This window comes from Syngnathoides biaculeatus, chromosome 11 (genome assembly GCF_019802595.1).
Source record: "Syngnathoides biaculeatus isolate LvHL_M chromosome 11, ASM1980259v1, whole genome shotgun sequence".
Classification (NCBI taxonomy): Eukaryota; Metazoa; Chordata; class Actinopteri; order Syngnathiformes; family Syngnathidae; genus Syngnathoides; species Syngnathoides biaculeatus.
In genome coordinates, this window is record NC_084650.1 from 15,942,487 (window position 1) to 15,961,293 (window position 18,807).

General features: G+C 42.3%; 1 protein-coding gene and 1 pseudogene across 2 annotated transcripts in view; both read left to right on the forward strand.

The window, feature by feature from the left end:
- LOC133508782 (uncharacterized) overlaps nt 1–18,807 on the forward strand; it is a 204,386-nt gene that overhangs the window by 22,092 nt on the left and 163,487 nt on the right. The window lies entirely within an intron of this gene.
- LOC133509282 (5S ribosomal RNA) lies at nt 16,071–16,189 on the forward strand (annotated as a pseudogene).

Genomic DNA, 18,807 nt, shown 5'->3' on the forward strand with positions numbered 1-18,807 from the left:
TTAAAAAAAAAAAAAAAAAGATGGAATGCCAGAGGTGATTTGGACCTTTCGTCATACTGTTGTAAAAATGACGTAGCTCTAAAAAGTTAAAACAATGAGTAAAAAAAAAAAGAATCACTTTAACGTCTTCACAGTTGTACACGTTCTGAATGTGAAGTGCTTGATAATCTCCACTGCATTACTTATTATTTGCACCTTTTTTTTTTTCTAAAACTGGAGCCCCTTTCATACTGCCACCCCGGCAAATTCACGGGGTGACCTGAAGCTAGTTTCCAATCATAACTAAGACATCAAAATCTAATTTGAAATTCTAACCAAGACTTGAACCCCTAATACAAGCCTGGAAAACTGCACATCTGAATTCTGACACTGGCTTTGTGAATTCTAAATTCAAACCACAACCTAGGCTAACATCAACTTCCAAATCCTGACACTGGTTTGAAACCCTAACCTTGACCTAATACCCTACTTTGAAACGATAATTCTCTCTTTAAACCAGAATCCTGTCTTGAAACCTGAACCATGGCCACGAAATTATACTTCACCCTAACCCTTGTTTGAAACCTTGGCTCAAAACCCTAACTCTTACTTTAAAACCCCGAAACCCTCCTTTTCAACCCAAACGCTTTGTATCCCTAAAGCTGAATTGAAACCATTACTTTGGATTCATAAACTTTGCTTGAAATCATCCGGGCCTTGAAACCGCAATTTGAGATCCTAACCTAGTAAAAGTGGTAGAGTTCAGTAGTATTCTTGCCTTGACCTGGTCCAAGTCAGAACGAATAAAATTTCTTTTTGGCTAAGAGTCAGTAATCTATGATTGATGATGAATTTACGAGCTGTCAGTCTCTGGCGTGGATGGCGTCCGAATGCAGCCTGCTTCCGTCATGTCGACAAAATGTTCCGCTGTGGACTCTGACACCTGGCTAAAACCCAATCGGCGTCAAGGTCATGTGTCGCCTTTGCTCTCCCACCTGAAACTTTTTTTTTTTTTTCCAAACGGCCCTCGAAGTTTTCCATCTCATCGGAACCTGCAAAGCTAAAGCCTCTCCGGGCTCAGCAGTTGGTCTATATACGGCTCGTCGCTGCGCTAGTGCTAATTATTTTCAGGCGGGATCAAAGTTAACCTCGGAATGTTTTTTTACCCGCCGCTCTATTTTTAGCCTCTCCTTGCTAACTATCCACCGCTCGGAGCTGATTGGAGATTAGCGCCGAGCGCATCTGAAAAGAAACAGGGCTTGTTTTACACTCGGATCACAGCCTATAAATACAATCAAATAGAAGAAAGGGGGGCAAGTTGGGGGGGGGTTGCTGATCAGAGTGGTGATGATGTGTGTGCAAATACACGCCGTTATTTGGATGCCACATGGACACATACACACGCGCATACACTCACACAGGCATAAGTGAGTGTTGAAATATGACAACGTGAAGTCGACTGGCCAGGGCACTGTCACTTTAAAACGTTTCCGAGTCTGCTTTACCCAGGCTTTAAACCCTACTTTGAAACCAGAGTTCAGGTTTGAGACTAATTTGAACACTTCACCCTGTCTTTAAACCCCACTAGGAAATCCAAAACCTAGAAACCTAGCCCCTTTTAAAAACCCTAACCCTGGCTTGAAACCTTAACCATGGCTTTCATCCTGTTTGGAGACCGTAACTTTGTCTTGAGCTCTAAACCCAGACTTGAAATCTTAATTTGAAACTTTAACATTTTCCTTAATCTCATTTTTTCAAAGCCTGGCCTGAAACCCTACTATGAAACCTTAATCCAGGCTTGCGACCCGATCTGTTGAAACACAAAGCCTTATTTGAGACTCTTAATAAAGGCTCAAACCTTGTTTTTGAAAACCCTCCTTGTTAAAACCACAAACCTGGCTTTAAAAACCCTGCTTTTGGAACCCATACCCTTGTTCAAAACCCTAAACCTGGTTTGAAAGCCTGCTTTGAAACTCCACCCCCGAGTTTAAAATGCTGACCCTGGGTTGAAATAAAATATGAAACCCTAACTCTTGCTTGAAACCCTTAACACTTAAAACGGTAATTTCAACCAAGAATTCAGGTTTGAAACCCAAATCCTGACTAAGAGGGGAAAAAAAACAAAATTCAAGTCCTACTTTAAAATCTGAAGACTGAAACCCTAGTTTCGAACCCTTTGCCTTGTTTGAAACCCGAACACTGTCTTAAACCCTAATCCTGCCTTTAAACCCCAATGCCAGCAGTGCAAGTGTGATCGTCTTCAGTCTTACACTTTAAAAATACACAAAGTGAGCTTCCTACCATGGGGATCAGGATTGAGGCCCAGCTGTTTGGGATGTCCAGATTTGTGACATGCTTGACAAAAGTTCATTGATTTATGGCCAATGTCACAGAGGTTACGTCCGCTATTTTAACAGACTTTTTACTTAATAAACTTCTGCTTGTTGTCATCGGTCGCCGAGCGCTATCCCGACGGACGGACAGCTGCTCAGGTTTTCTGCTGTGAAGGTTACAATCACAATGAGTCATTTCTAACTGCCCCGCCCGCACCCCCCCTCACCATCCGCTCTCGCGACTCCCCCCCGCCCAGACGCCCAGACAGCTGGACCCTCGGTTCTGGTTTCAGCGCCACAGTTTGCTCCCAAACTGCCTGCTTGCACAGAACGTAGACATGTCCTGGTTCTGCACGGACGCAGACGTGACCTTGCCGTTAGCTCGTTGCTAATGATAGCGATAAGCAGACGGTGACGTAACAGTAGTAGATTAGCTTACAACCCTACTTTAAAACCCAACCCTTGTTTGAAATTCCAATCCAGACTTCAAGCCTGAGTGTTAAACCTGAACCCAGGTTTGGAAATTATTGACATCCTGAAGCCTAGTTATAAGCCCAACTTTCACTACTACTACTCTGACTACTTTCACTGTCTTGACACACTAATTTGAAACCCAGTTTTCAAAACCTACTTTAAGCCGTAACTCTGCCTTGAAATCTTCACTAAACCTGAATCTTTGTTCCATATTGTAAACCGGGGTGGTCAAACTATGACCTGCAAGCCATACGGGGCTCAACATAAATTTTTTGGGTGGCCCGCAGCATGAACTAAAAACGACATTTGAACATACCTAGTCCACGCTATTAATCCTAATTTGAAAGAGTAACCCTTAACCCTTAAGACCCAAACCCAGGCTTCATAACCTAATTTGAAACCCTACTCCTGAGTTGAAACAAGAAATTGAAAAGCTAACCTCAGTTTAGGACCCCATTTTAAACAGAGCACGGTTTGAAAACTCATCCGTTTGATGCCAGAATCCAGGTTTGAAACCTTCATTTGAAGGTAAGGTTTTTGGCTAGAGACTGGTTGATGACATCCATGCATCTCAAGGCGACCATTTTAAATAAATGAATAAATGCATGAACGAATGACGCCTACGTATGACTTGCAACCCTGACTTAAAACCCAAACTTTTTTTTTTTTTAAACTTGTACCCCAGATCTTTCTTCAAACCCTCCTTTGAATCTCAAAGCCTAATTTAAAATCCTAATCCCACATTTGAAGCCCTAAACCAGGGGTGCCCAGACTTGTTTACCCCAAGATCTACTGTTCAAGCAGCCAGTCTCTCCTGATCGACCGGCAGGGGGGCACACGCGCATCGCTTCAACTGCCTTAAACAGGAGGCCATCTTGCTAGAACACGTCTTGATGTGCGTGCGATCGACGTATTTTTTGGCACGCTATCACTGGATCGACCAAAACTACCTCGCGGTTGACTCAACGTATTGAGCACCCATGCCCCAAACCATATCTTTAAAATGCGCTTCGAAACTGCAACCTTGTCTTGAAAACTTAATTTTGTAACCCTAAACCTGACTTCAAAGTCTTCCCATCAGAATAGAAAAGATGAAAAACTTCTACTTCGTCTTAGGTGGAGTGTCCCAAACACGCATGCACGCCTGCACCCTTTGGGCAAAGATAAATATGTAAATATTGTGAGAGGGGCCAATTGGTGAGTTGATCTTGTTTAGGGAGCTCACCGATGCTTTAATTCCTAAAACATGTTTTTTGCCCCCCCCTCCCCATCCCCTTCCCATCCCTGGCTCCCTCTTCACAGTAATGCCTATCATGTGAGTCTGCGGCTTCTTTGGCAGGGAAAGTTGGGGGGTGGGCGGGGGGAGCCTGAACGTGCTCAGCGGCAAACATTTGTTTACATTTTCCGGCCGGTTTGAGGACTTGAAAGGGTCGGCACACACTTTTCTATTGGAAACACGTTGGCACAAGCCGCAAAGATAAAAACCCAAAAATGAATAAATATGCGTATAAAAGGGATGACATGATTTGGTCCTGGTAAATCAAAGAGAAGTCAGTTGCACTTATTCTGACGAGTGAAGACTAGCGATGTCTGAAAGTTTGCCAGCCCTCAAATATCAGTGCTCTCAAAAACAAATTAAGGTTTCAAACCTTAATTTGAAACCTTAACGCTTGCTTGAAACTTGAAGCCATTAATCCGAACCCTTGTTTGAAACCATAACCCAGTCCTGAAATCCTACTTGAAAACCCAAACCCGGCTTGAAACACTAATTTGAAAACCTGGTCCTTGTTTGAAATCATAACTGAGGCTTGAAATCAAACTTTAAAACCCTGACTCTTGTTTAAAAAAAAAAAAAAAAAATCCCCAATTGAAAACTAAATCCCAGCCCAATTGAAAACTTACTTTGAAAACCGACCACTTGTTTCAATCCACAATCCTTCCATTAAAACCCTAGAGTAAAATCCTAAATATTATTGAAAATCCCAGCCGTGACATAAATCCCTGATTTTATACCCTATGAATCCCTGATTTAGTACCCTATTCCTTATTTGTAAACCTAATGGGAACCCTACTTGTGGCTCTAAAACCTTATGTTTGAAACCTTACACATCCTTGGCTTGAATGCCTCCTTTCTAACCCTGAGCTTCACTTAAATCCTTATTTAAACCTCGACTCTGGTTTGAAACGCCATTTTTAAACCCAAATCATGTCTCGAGACTTGAATTTCACCCTGGCATTGAACCGTAATTTGAAACCCCCAAATGGATTTGAAACCTGACCTGAAAACCTAGTGCGACGGGATTGTTGTGGGTGCTTCCATTGCCAGAGAATAAACTCCCACATTTTAATGCACCTTGATCCAGAACCCAAAATCTACATCATTTTCCTCTCCTACTAGGTTTGAACTGCATTTTTGCCCTTTGAGACACAAATGGTGAGTTAAAAACTGATGACTCGTCAGAATGAGTGATAATATTCAGCATCAGTCTGGGCATGATAGCGTTGTGTGTGTGTGGACAGTAGTGTAGTTTTGAGCTTGGCGATGTTATCCGCATGAGCCACGGCCAGCGCTAAGGTGAACACGGCGTGGTGTGGGGGGGTGGGCGATCCGGCGGGGCCGGTGAAGGACTTATCGCCACTTTAATTTTTCTCCCCAAGGTGAGCTGGGAAGAGATCAGTGGCACTAAACCCCGGGTATTACCCTAGATATTGGCCCCCTGTGCTCTGCAAATGAAATCCTGCCGCCGGGCCGGAAGAACATGGTGGTTAACACTCTGAAAATCAGTTTTTGTGCAGACCACAGCTGGCGCGAAGGAGGCGGTCAGGGAAAGATGGGGGGGACTGGGGGACGAAGGGTGGGGGACGGGGGGGTTGCAAAGAAATAAAAAAAAATATATAGTCCACATTACGCATGAAGAGATTTGCTTTTGTCCTCTTGCCTCTGAGGCGTTCTCTGTCCACATGAAAGAAAATCGCATTGTCTGTGAAGGTGGCGCTATAATCCGTAACCATAAGAATAATGTATCCAACCGTAAGATCGAAGAAAGTCATTAGTGGAAAATTCACCATAGCTGGGACTGAAGAAAATGGAAAAATTGCACCAATACTAGAAAAATAACATTGTGACACTATCACAATAATTAAAAAAAAAAAAATGTTCCGGTAGTTTTGACCTAAACCGGAAAACAAGTTGGCCGACTTTTCTGTGGATCCTGTGATAACTCGTGTTCTTACAAGTTGATGAAATGATGTTTTGAATCCAAACATGCTAAAGCTTTGTTTCTTTACAGCTGGTATCTATGGACAATAGTTAACTACTATCATTCATTTATAGAAATATGAAATACTTTATATACCTATGCCTTTCACCCTACCTATAATTTAGGATCATTTTTCGGTGAAGCCTGAAAAAAGTTTCATCAAATAAAGTGCACCTAACCACAAAAAATGGAAAAACTGTCCCCAAACGTTTGTCCACATATTGTCATTGTGTAATTGTAGTTTCCCACCACATTTTCACCCAAAACGTCACCACTACGAGACTGGCCCCCCACCCCGCCGCCGCCGCCCACCTCCCAACATATGAAACCAGATCTATTGCCCGATGCGATCAGACGGATTGTGTTCCCTCTCACTTTGTTTAAACAAGGCCTGCTTGAACCTCCAAAGTGTGACTTAATAAAGATGAAAACGGGGCGGGGGCGGGTGTCTCCTTTTCGCCCTCCCCGCCCCCCGATGAGAACCACATGCACAAACAGAGGACCTGCAGTGCGGCGCTAAGTGCGGCACATGAGAGGAGAAACAGTAATCAGATTGGTTTCCTGTGACAAACAATAACATTTGCGTTAAAACCTGCAGCTCCGCGGGCGGCGTGGAAGCTCCCAGGCTAATCACAGACAGACAGGCAGACGGGCCTCGGCTCCTGCTAGCTAGCAACGTGGAGCCCCGGGTCACGTGAACGCGTACTGTACGCGCTGCTCCTTTGATAAGCCTTTTTTGTTTGGCTGATTTTGATGTTTAAAATGAGAAAACACTTCTAATACTGACCTTATGACTAACCTAGTCAACCACTGATTTACTAATCTGATTATCTGTCTTTCTAAGAATCAACTTTTCTGCCTACCGACTAACTTATCTGGATCCCTACTTACCAACTCATTTAACAATGTAGTGAGTTATTCATCTGCTGGTCTACTTATCTGCCAACAAACATATCGACTATCTTACCGACCTGCCACACACTAGAGGATGACATTTTTCGGGAATTCCTGTGGGTCACGTGATTCATTTTTTTAATTAATCCCGTGATCGGGAAGGGACGGGGAAAAAAAAGCAACGGGAGCGAGCAGGAGCGGGAACGACATTAAATACATGATAATTTTCAGCCGTGTTAAACAACCAGATGAACAGTGGCGTCCATTTTTGTAGTCATCTTTCAGTGAGAGCCAACACTCTTTTGACCGCGCCAGCAACACAAAAGAACTACAACAGTGGTTTGACTTCCTGTCACCTCCGGAAGTGAAAAGCGCCTTGGTTAGGGTTAGGCTGCCGGCGACACACAACAAACACACTTTGTTTACACCGACCGAATGTCAAAATAAAAAATGCAACATTTTTTCAACATGTTTGGTTTTATTCAAACGGGAGCGGGACAGGAGTGGGAGTAATTTTGAGTGGGAGTGGGATGGGAGTGAGAGTCATTCTACGGGAGTGGGACAGGACAGGATAGATTTTTTTTACTCCGACCCGGGATCGGGACGGGACAAGATGTTTTTTTGTTTTTTTTTTCTCTGGGAGTGGGACGGGACAGGAGTGAAAATCCGCTCCCGTGTCATGCTCTACCACACACCAACCCAACACCCTCCCGGTATACCTTCCCACCTTCCACGACATACCTACAATCTTTCTCTCTCTTGAAATAAACAAGGCCTTGATCATTTGTGAATTTTAGTAAGGATATGTGATTTAAATCATTTCAAAAGTTAAAAAAATTAAAGTATGAGAACTATATTGACGCTTCTGTGATTTTCCAGTTTTGAGTAGAAATCCTGATCCAAAATCCGATTAACAAATAAGCCCAGTGTGCATAACAAACTCATAAAGAACTACAACCCACGGCCTTAAGTATTTTGGTTTGTGTATGACAAAAAAAACAAAACATTTTATGAAGCGTGACTGCTGCCAAGTTGTGCAAGTTTCCATGGCGGAGCGCTTCCTGAAGCTGTCATCACTGGAGCCCACTACTGTTTTTGCTTCAAGTCATCATGACTTGTGTGTTTGCGTAAGAACACGCTGATTATAGGAGTCAGATGTAAGAATACACATTAGCTTTGGACATCTGTCTCCACATATGTCAAACTGTTTTGACGCGCGTGATGCACCGTCCAGCTAAATGTGTTTTTTTACCAACCACTTCACTTTAGTGGGCTAGTCGGAGCTCCGTCTATTAGATCTACCGACTGACCTGACATACAACGTGACATACCGACCTACTTGCCTACCTAATCAGAAACTTACCCCATAACCTGTTGATATACTTACCTACTGGATTTTCAACCTACATAGCTACAGACATACCTGTTTACAGACTTGCCTACACTTTAAAAACAACGTGTAGAATTTAACCCAATAAATTCAGCCTCACATTTCACAGCAGTTTCAAATGGGTGAATTTAAACCATATATTTTGGGTGAAGAATACCTTTATTCAAGAGCAATAACTAATAAAAACAAATCATTTACATTTCAACCACAGTGCCTGAGTTGAGGTGGGGGCTGGTGTACTTTGTGTTCTCCAAACATCCATGTTCCTCTCTCTTTGTACATTTATCTCACAAATTCAGATCTGGCTATTTTGGCAGTATCAGGTCTTTTCAAAGCACAAATAGTGCCAATTGGCCACTCAATGAGGTGCCACCACAAACATCTTCCATATTGTAATGAGCATGGCTGAGAAATCATTGTTCCATACACTCCTCAGACACGGTTTTATGAAATAAAATGCACATATAACCTGCTGACCTTACCTGTTACACATAATACAAGCAGAAACAAATCTAAGTTATGCTCAACATTTAGCTCAGCCTATTTTACCAAATAGTGCATTTTGCTTTGTCGTTCTTTTTGCTTTTGTGTTGATTTTTTTTTTGTTTTGTTTACCACCAATCAGAATGATTATTTATGACTGACAGGTGACACCATTTTGTGCTGATGAGCCTATGACAATTCAGGTAATTTGTGTGGCATCCATGCATCACGTGATGCATATTGGAGTACCAATGGCTTCTAAGTGGATTTTACTACATTTTTCATGGTAACTCTGTTTACTATCGTCAACAAGGTAGTGTAGGTAAAATTTACCCCAATTTTAGGGTACATTACCCATCTAAAATCATGTAGTTTTTAGATTATTTTCATGGATGATATTTACCACTCTCCAAAATGTTTTTTTTTTTTTTTACAATATAAAGACCAAACTGCCAAGGGATCTATTGATTTAGCTAAACATCTACCTCCCTACTTGCAAATTGTCTGATGACCCTTCCACACAACTTTGTGACCGATTTATGACCTATAGACTTACCTACTCTAACAAAACTTACAAAACAAATTAGCAACTACCGATCTATCGACCTTTCTCCCCATGAACCATCTGTCAAACCAATGAGTTTTGGAGTTGTCCACAGAAAGTATTTTTCCAAGAATATTAGTTTTACCCCATAGAAAATCTACAGCACAGCTATATCCTTCCCTATATTATAAGTACTCTCCTGTAGAACTGTAATCCTCCATGTGGGTGTCAATCCACTTGTGCCGTAAGCGAAACCCCAACCTACTATGCAACCTACCTACCTACCCACCAACTTGCAAATTTATGTAATTACTGTACCTACATATGCATTCACCTAGCGACCAACTTACGTACATACCCATCCTCTTACCAACTCACCTCCATACAGTCATACCGACCTGGATTTACCAACTAACTAAGCCATCGGCCTACGTACCCACCAACCAACCAAAAAAAGGTTGGCTGCAGATGGTGTGAAAGACCGCTCCCTGCTACCAGGCCAAGTGCCATTTGTGTTATTTACACACGGCACTTGTGGTTATTTCCCTTTGAGACTACTTTCGAAGGCCAGAAATGTTCAGTATTTTCCCTTCTCATTTTCACCCCGCCAGGCTCTAGGATTACATTCGAAATGCTAACATGGTAGATGGATACCAGAGTCGCTACGCAACCTGCCCCCCCACCCTCCCATCATTTTGGGGCGTAAAAACAAAGTTGGCTCGCAGGAGGTTAACCGCGGCGCGTTTTAAAGGGCGTTTCCGTGTTTGCTGTCATGTATATAATGTTGAAAGAGTCGGTCCGTGAAGGTTTCTGAAGTGTTTCTCGTCTCGGCGTTCTCGTCGTCATCTGCTCCAGCCGCAACTCACTACACCTCAGCTGGCTACTGGGAAAGCAGCCAATCCAAAGAAAGCCCACGTCTCTTAAAGCAACAGTAGCGAGGTTGACTAATGAGGCGTGCGTAGGATGATTAGGGATATATTGCCATGAGAATAAATGCCGGCCTTAATGTGTTTCACATGAGTATTGTTTTTTTTATTGGTCCTCCTTTGAAACTGGAAATGACGGACACCCCTACCTAGCCTATTGCATTCCTTGTTACCCCTCTACCTACCTACTGACTTGCTGACCTAAGAACTGAGTGACATACCTACTCTACTAACCGATATACCGAAGTACGTACCAATGGCATGACTACCATAAAACCAACAGACTTGCCCTCTCATTGACCTACTACCCACCAAATTGACACATTTAGCTACCAACTTACATATTTGTCAACATACCAATCTACTTGTTACCTGACTACCGACTTACCTACCGCCCCACCCACCAATTTACCTTTTGCAAACAAGCTACCTACCTACCGACCTACCTACCTGCTGTCTTACATACCGAACTTTCAACCTACTGACCTACCCATCTTTTGACCTATTTGCTTACCTACTCAGCCACCCACAAACCTACTTACCACTCTACCAACCTACCAATACACATGACATACCGACTTAGCACAGGACGTACCTACATATTGACTTGAAAAAGGAAGAAGAATCATCACAATAAGTCAGAATCCCTTAAAGACAGCAACTCCCTCAACCGTTCTCGCCTTTATAGGTTTCTTATAGATATTTCCTTCTTTGAATATAAAGTCAGCGCAGGATATCAATTTCACAACTATTATGCCTTCATTGGTGGAGAGACAGAGACTAATGACTACAGTCAGCGCCAGCCTTTTGAAACCGTATCCTAAAATGACGGACACCCCTCTGAGACCACAACCGGATCACGTGGGACCACATCACACCAATCTGGAGCTACACACAAGCTACGTGACCGGCAATCTTTGGATGCCGTTTACTGCGTTCAGCCATGCAGCAAAATATTCGGTCGATAGCTTCGCTGTTTGACATCTCGTAAGGAGCAAGAAATAAATCCTCAAGTCAATTTTATAGTCACAGACGACAGTTACTTGACAGCTTTAACAGCACAAATGTAAAATCGTCTTTTGAGAGCAGTAGTCTTGCTTTATTTAAACAAAGAGTGAGCTGACTTACCTACTTCCTTACCTTCTGACATTAACTTACCTAAGCAATTTACATCAGATCACTTGTTAGGTGTCTTGGTGGGTGGCCAAATTAGTAGTTATGCAAGTAGGTAACTCAGTAAGTCGGTAGTTAAATTGGTATATATTTAGATAGATACAAAGATAGATAGGAAGGTAGGTCTGTGGTTAGGTCAGTAAGTTGTTAAAATGCAAGATGAGTAAGTAAGCATGTTGATAAATTGGTCATTAGATTGGGAGTTTGGTCGGAGGGTATGTAGATTCGTTAGCCAGTAGGTTTGTGAGTTCGTGGTTGGGTAGAACCCTAACCCGACTGCGCGGTATTAAGGAGAGGATGACTGCGGCCATGTATTGTGAGATTTTGGGGAACAACCTCTTTCCCTCAGTCAGAGCATAGAAGATGGGTCGTGGCTTTGTCTCTCAACATGACAATGGCCCGAAGCACACAGCCAGGAAAACCAAGGAGTGGCTCCGTAAGAAGCATATCAAGGTTCTGGTGTGGCCTAGCCAGTCTCCAGACCTAAACCCAATAGAAAATCTTTGGAGGGAGCTTAAACTCCCTGTCTCCCAGCGACAGCCTAGAAACTTGTCTGATCTCGAGAAGATCTGTGTGGAGGAGTGAGCCAAAATCCCTCATGTGGTTTGTGCAAACCTGGTGAACAACTACAGGAAACGTTTGACCTCTGTAATTGCAAACAAAGGCTACTGTACCAAATATTAACATTGGTTTTCTCACTTGTTCAAATACTTTGCAGCTGGAACACACAAATAAATTGTGAATAAAACATACATTGTGATTTCTGGATTTTTCTTTTTAGATTATCTCTCTCACAGTGGACATGCATCTACGATGAAAATTTCAGACCCCTCCATGATTTCTAAGTGAACTTGCAATATAGCAGGGTGTTCCAATACTTATTTTCTTCACTGTATGTATGCTGCTAAATTTATGTTGGTAGGTGGTTGGGTATGTCAGACAGGAGTTGGTACCCTCATCCATAGATCAAAGTTATTGTTGGCGATTCAGGAGTTTGGTCACTAGCTAAGTCAATAATTAGGTAGCTAATCTTATAGTCGTGTAGATAAGAAAGTAGGTTTGTAGGAAAACAAGGTTACTAAGTTTGTCAGTTGGTGGGGAGATAGACAAGCCAGTAGAAGGCATGTTGGTTGGTAAGTTGATACATTGGTAGTTTGAATTAAATACAGTATGTGAAGTGGTAGAAGTAATAGAAGCTAGTAGGTCTGTAGTTTGCTACATTGTTAGAAAGTTGGAAGTTTGGTGGTTCTTTTTTATTTCGATAAGATGGGAGGGTAAGTCAGGAGGTAGATACCCGAGACAGTGCGCAGTATCCACGGTCGTCTGATTAATACGGCAGCTGCTGTTACACGACTGGTTGCAACAGGATGTTCGAAGTACCACGTGCTGCTTATTCACCTCTAAAGAAAAAGACATTAGGATCTGATCACATTTAACAGCGGTTTTGCTGGAGTAGGAGCACTTGTTTACGTAAGTCCAGTAAGTCTTTTATAATATTACGAGGCACTCAGAGGCACAAGTCAGTAATTGCACGTTTAAGACGTTGATAAAAGCCGTATACCAGCAGTGGTGAAGTGGTGGCTGTGCTATAAAACTCTAAAACTTCTCCCCCCCTCCGTGCTTTATGTACTGCACGCGGGCAGACAGCGCTAATAAAATGTACCCTCTCATTTTTGACTGCAGCTACAACACAGAAATTGTCGGAAGTTTCTTACGGTAATAAAGTCAGTTGGAAACTGTTAAAATTCAGTTTAAAATTGCGACTTGAATACCAGGCATCAATTGATTTTTTTTTTTTTTTAAGCAAGGGTACTCCGGATGCCTAGTGCCTTGTGCAGAATTCTTGTTTTGCTTTCCGACCCTATGATGGCAAATTTGTAAAATAAGTAAATTTCTTGCTCTGACATGGCACGCTAACCCTGGAAAGTTTGAACGATGTGCCACATGCACTGAAAAAACTAAGCTTCTTGCTGCAGGCATTTTTTTTCACAAATATTTTTTTTTTGGGGGGGGTGACATTATAAGCTGTAAAACAACAAACAAGACTGAGAAAGGGATATTGAGGGCAAAATAATAATTGACAAATATACAACCATGAAACCCACTGTGAGTGGCTGACTCATCACGTTGTTCGAATTGAATATCTGTGGCTTATTACGAGGGGTTTGTCATTCACTCCATGAACTCCGTCATTGTTTTTTTAATGATGGCGACACACTTTCTACTATGTACCGTCACATGCTCTGTTTATGCCTTTTATAGGCATACTCTGTTTGAGTGGGAGGTGCTAAACTTACTCGACCTCGAGTACTGTTTTGGCATTTCTTTCCCTCACGATCGACACGGCAAGCTGAGATTCAGGCTACCGTATAATGTTTTTCTTCTACTCAAAGGCTGTGCCGATCTCGGATCGAAAGTGATGGAACATCGCCATCTACAGGGATCTGTAGATGTTATTACAGTGGTTTAAAATCCTGATTTTCAAAGACAAGCTGGGCAAGATCCACTTCTACACTGAACTGTTGAAAGACACACTTGAAGAATATATACGTTGGTTGCAGTAAATGGTTGGATTCCAGGTGATAAACATCAATGACATCAATGACAGTGAACGAGTTAACAATCATTATGGTTCTTGCTGACAATAATTAGTTTCAAGTTAAAACAAATAAGATTCAGGCCAAATGCAAAACTCAGTGCTTGCACGCGTTAGTCTTTGGCCGCCGCAGTGTCAGAAACCCTGTACGCTGTGACCGATGCCACCTCAAGTGTCCTGGATCTGCTGTTGTTTAAAAATCAATATGGTTCGAGCAGGCAATAATCAGTGTAAGGTTGAGGCAAATGACAAGATTCATGTCAAATCTCGAAAAATTGACTCAGTGCTTGGATGCCTTTGTCTTCGCCCACCGCGGTGTCTGAACACTTCATGTTTGCCATTAAAAGGCAATCAGACGGCACATGTTTTCGCATTCAGACGACGGCGGCGAGCGGCGGATTAGAAACAGCTTGGAGTGCAAATTGAATTAGACCTGTTTGGAGATGACTCGCAAAGAAATGAAATGTCATTCGCGGCCAGGCTGAAATGCAAAACACGTGAAGAAGAAGTGCGCCGTCTCCCCGAGTTTTCCCTTACTGTACTTGGACTCGCAGGCCGTGAATCATGTCGGTGACGATGAGAACCAGCCGCCCAGTCCCGCCGCCGCCACCGCTGTCGCCCCCTTTTTTCGGACTCCCCGCTCGATGTCGGCGATTTGGATTATGGACAAAGCGATTGAATTTCAATGAGGCATGAGTAGGCCTGTTGGTGTTTTGACAGACATAAAATCTTGACCCCGCTGGGCAACTTTTTCCCCCTCCCCTTCGCTGGCTTCTGTATTTGAAGTGGATACACAAGACTGATGGAGAGTAATGATGTTGCAGCTATGGGGCTGAAATAGGATGCCAGGAACTGGATCAAATTTTTTTTAAAAATGAGATCAAGTGGCTAAAATTAGTTTTATTGCCTCTTGTGTTGAAATAGTCCAAATTGCTATAAAATTGTCTGGCTGCTCCTTCCTCGGTTAACCCAGGGCCTGTTGCCCAATTGATTTGCGATAAGAGTTACTCAACTGACAAGATTTCCAGAAAATGAGGCATCGAACGGTTAGTTCTTCGCTTTGACTTGTGAGAGCAAAGTTGAGAAGGGAGGACGGTTTAGCAGATATAATTAGTATATATTTTTTAAAAAGAGGCTTCCTTCTTTTGAGTGCCACTCCCAGCTGGAGATAACTATCAAATAGAACAATTAAACAAAGTGAATTATATGTGTATGTATTACATGTAACAAACACATGACCGAAAGAACACGATCCCGGATACAAGCGGCCGAAATGAGTTTCCTCGGCAGGGTGTCCGGCCTCTCTCTTAGAGATAGGGTGAGGAGCTCGGTCAACCGGGAGGGGCATAGTGTCGAGCCGCATTGAAAGGTGCCAGGTGAAGTGGCTGGGGCATCTGATTTGGACGTCTCCTTGGTGAGGTGTTCCGGGCAAGACCCACAGGAAAGAGACCCCGAGGACGACCCAGGACACGCTGGAGAGACTATGTCTCTCGGCTGGCTTGGGAACGCCTCGGGATCCCTCCGGAAGAGCTGGAAGAAATGGAAGTCTGGGTATCCCTGCTGAAGCTACTTCTCCCGGGACCCAACCCGGAAAAGCGGTCGATAATGGATGGATTGATGGATTAAACAAACACAGAGCCTCCACTGCCTTAATGCTAACATACATTGGGAAACTCCATCGGCATATGGGCTGACAATTAGCTTCCAAAGGCAGTCGTGTCAGGCCATACTTTAGTTCCGGTTTCCCCTCATTGGACCGTGATGACTGTGAAACTATATAAATGTTTAATTGTCTGATCACATTATCACAGAAGCATAGAATTGATGGATCATTTCTTTGGAAAGCGGAAGTCAAGTAACATTTTTTTAATTGTATTTTTTTTTACTATTACTATCCAGGCCCCTCTGTGATTTCTGGGTGAGAAAACTTCCTGTGTAGCAGGGTGTTCAGGTGCTTATTTTCTTCATTGTATAGATATATGATATATTGTTAACCCACAATGATGATATCCCTGTCAGCTTACGGCCATGCTACCCTGAGAACGCCTGATCTCGTCAGATCTCGGAAGCTAAGTGGGTTTGGCCCTGGTTCATACTTGGATCGGAGACCACCCGGGAATACCAGGTGCTGTAAGCGTCTCTCCCCGGCTAAAATCCAGAGGGGTTGCGTCAGGAAGGGCATACAGTGTAAAAGTGTGCCAAACAAATATGCGTTCATCTGAGATGAGACTCTGTGGCGACCCCTAACGGGACTAGCTGAAAGGAAGAGAAGACGTCTATTTACTATTAAGGAACTGTAAAAAGGGATTTGGTAACAAAATGAGCTACAATTGCTGACAGTTTGAAAATTCTGTGAAGTTTTAAGCAGGAATCATGGACATTCACGCACACGATTTGCTTTCATGAGCCACATAAAATGATGTGTTGGGCCAGATCTGGCCCCCGGGTCTCGAGTTAGACACACTGATCTAGAGTAAGTGGCGGTGTTGATACCCTCTCGGCAACACATCCAAGCGCAACGGGTGCAGTCACGCAAGTAGTCAGATAATGTAACAGTACTCAAAGGCATATAGTCTTTATCCTCCTTGGAGAGTGACCATTATTGATGTTGTACTGAGAAACTCATAGAGGAGCTGGTCTCCATTGCTGTACTCTTGGACAACGTAGCTCTTATAGTGCCCCCAGGTGGCCATGGAACACACACCTGAATGAGTTTCACAATAAATATTGCAGGAAAAAGTCTTTCTTTTGAATTCCATGTAATTATGCCATTACTCTGTTTTTGTAAAGTATTATACTGTAGTGTTTTTTTTCCTTCTCAGACAGTTTTACCATTCCTTTGCAATCCGTACACAATTAGTCACGAATTTGAAGTTGCATTGACAGCAGTACGCGCTAACTGTGTCAGATCATCACAATGTGTGTGCTGGAGATTAGAACAACAAACAAAAAAAGAAATCATCCTGCCTGTCGCTCGTACCGCACGTCTCCCCTTTCAACGTGACTCATATCTGCTGCGGTGCTGTCTGGTCCAACTTGCTGCGTCCAATTGAAAACAAGCAGCAAAAAAAAATATTAAAAAAATTTTTAAAAAAAATCCACTGTCAGTTTTCCACGAGCTGCTGGCCGACGGTGCATGAGCAAACTTAGTTAGGAAAATCAAATATAGGAAATATCGCGCAGTGCAGACCGCAGCTCCCTTTGGATGATGGATACGCGTAAAAAGTGTTTATGTGCGTTATTTCTTTAATTTGTAACCACTCAGACACCAGCCAACCTTGCACCAACAAAAACTGTGAACAATGATAGCGCGCCCCCCCATTTTCTAAGTGATCATCAATCTTTGTTGTTCTTTTCCCAGATTAGACGACCTCATCAAAAAAGCTTTTGATTTTGTATTTGGTATAGTATTTGAATGACTTCCTGAGCAAAAGCCCTGGAATTAATCCAAAATGGCTGACTTTCTGTTGAATTAAGGGCATGGGGCCATGTGACTTTTTTTTTTTTTTTTTATACATCCTGTTATAGACCTATCAAACCGTTGATCAACAAAATGTTTTGGGGGTGAATTTTACTTTATTTTCCGAAAATCTTTAGTGATAAATTGAAATTGATTGATGTGAACTGCTTCCTCTAACAGCATGGCTGTGAACGGAGAGGAGCAGATTTACAAAAGCAGAGTCAGTGTTGCCAATTTTGCATTTTGGTTGCTCTTTTCCTAGTTTTTTTTTTTTTTTTTTAAATTGTGTTATCCACCCCAAAACAGAGATAGCTACTTCGGTTAGGTAAGAAACCGACGTTTGCTGAATCATATTCGTATTGTAAAAGTGACAAAAAAATCAACCCAATGTATGGCAAGAGTCGGTCATGGTTGGACATTCCAAAAGACTTTGTGCAAGTTCAAATGTTGCAAAAGCAGCCATTTATTAATATGTCGGAAAAGTGAGAAAATCTGGGTAACGGTTTTTGTAAGTTTGTTTTAATGAACATGACAAATTGTCGGTATTCATGATAGCACTTTTTGTGCTTGCCTTGTAATTGTGATGAAAATATGGTTTATTTTAATAAAGTATTGTTCAAAAATAGTTCTATATTTTTATTTTTTATTTTTTATACAATGAGTAACTTTTTAAAATTGTCATTCCTGATATTTTAGCACACAACAGCATGTTTTTTTCCCCTCATAGTTCATTTAAATGCAGCCTGGACCACAAAGCAATTTAGTTATGTGATGTCTTGCCCTGAGCACGAGGGGGCAACATGTAAAAAGAGTGTCGAGTGTAATACAGACAAAGAAGAAATTAAAGCAATAAAGAAAAACATACGGTCCTGGAATATACATAGGGGATGTCATGTTACCTGAGTATGTTAATGACAAAATAAAGTGGTTAAAAAATGAATACTTCTTGAGAATACCACAAGTTATAAAATAAAACGTTGACAGAACAACTGAAGTGACTTTACTCGGATCACTCCATCACTTCTCCTGACTCAACATGGCTCGTTGCAGCACGGCCCGAACAGGGTTCATCATCCTTTTTGCATAATTTTGAAGTCTACTATCACATTTTTTGTGGCCGAGAGTTGTTCAGCCGGCCTCGTAATGAAAAAGTCTTGATGGGATCCTTTTTTCCAGTTTGTTTTTTTTTTTGTTTTTTTCAAGTGGTTGGTGAGCTTGTTTCCAAATAACAGTCCCCATAGACTTATGTTTAGAATGTTTAATAGAAGGAAATCTGAAATATAAGTTTCTGTACA